Source organism: Danio aesculapii, chromosome 3 (assembly GCF_903798145.1).
Source record: "Danio aesculapii chromosome 3, fDanAes4.1, whole genome shotgun sequence".
Lineage (NCBI taxonomy): Eukaryota > Metazoa > Chordata > Actinopteri > Cypriniformes > Danionidae > Danio > Danio aesculapii.
Window position 1 is genome coordinate 5,560,055 of NC_079437.1, and position 1,500 is coordinate 5,561,554.

Genomic DNA, 1,500 nt, shown 5'->3' on the forward strand with positions numbered 1-1,500 from the left:
TGATAATTGTAGAAACTAGAAAAGCAGGCTGTTTGTGGGCGGAATCAAAGTCAAAGATAAAAATGTTTTCCTGTTTGACAACATTTTGTACCAGCCACAAAAGCACAGCCTGGTGTACTCAAGTGATCTAAAAAAAAAGCGGCATGGGAAGCACAATGCTATGTCAATGTTAAGTCACAGTTAGTATACAATAGTATTTCATTAATGCTAAATTATCAGTACTCTTATTATTTTCATAAATTAGAAAATTAATGTTTTGTGAAAGGGCGAAGCAGTGGCGCAGTAGGTAATGCTGTCGCCTCACAGCAAGAAGGTCTCTGGTTCAGCTGGGTTAGTTAGCGTTTCTGTGTGGTGTTTGCATGTTCTCCCTGCATTTTCGTGGGTTTCCTCGGCGTGCTCCGGTTTCCCCCACAGTCCAAAGACATGTGCTACAGGTGAATTGGGTAGGCTAAATTGTCCGTAGTGTATTTGTTTCCCAGAGATGGGTTGCAGCTGGAAGGGCATCTGATGCGTAAAAACATATGCTGGACATGTTGGCGGTTCATTACACTGTGGCGACCCTAGATTAATTAAGGGACTAAGCTAAAAAGAAAACGAATGAATGAATGTTTTGTGAAATTCTGGTCAAACCATGAAAGTGTTTACTTTAGTTTTCAAGAACTTTATCAGACTTTCCTCTCTCTTTTTGTTTTGTCATCAGTAACAGATACTAGATATTAATCTTTGAGTGTGGATACCGTTTTCTTGTTACAAAACAATCACATAAATAAGCTGAAAATATTCTCGATTACTTGTTCTAAATGGGTGAAGTTTCATAAACTAATTTGAAGAGGAGCACGTGATATGATTGAGCGTGACTGGCTGCTCATCTGTAATCAGTAATAATCCAATCAGATTGATTCAAGCTTACATAAAATGCTCCAATTTTTATTTTATATATTTTTTCCTTTCTGCCCTATCTTCGTTTTGGAAGACCACAAGTGAGAAAGCAACTCAGCCATTCAAGCTATTCGATAACTAGCAACACTGAACAATGTGGACATCAACAGCAAAAATTTCAACCAATAAAACAAGGGCAAGACCAACAGTGAGAGAAAACCACTATTCCTGAACTCTGTAAAAACCTCTCAAACGCTGAAATTCCCATACACTCATGTTGCAACAATGCTGAACTCCTGAAGATGTACTCCACCATCACTCCTCAGACTCCGCCCACCATGGACACTGCAAGATCCACCTGGTCACACCACGGCCCCTATCCTCAACCCTCTAACTCTCCAACTGGACTTTCTCAACCTAGACAATCCAAAAGAGCTACCAGGAAAAGCACCAAACACAACCGGAAATCATCCAGACCATGCATTCAAGAAACCAGGAACACCCCAGCCTCAACGTCACTGCAACATACAGAGATTCCCCCGGACAATAACCCTTCTGCACTTCACATTGGTCAACCCTTTAATACACCTCCCACTTGGCTTCCAGCTCCTCACTCTAGCT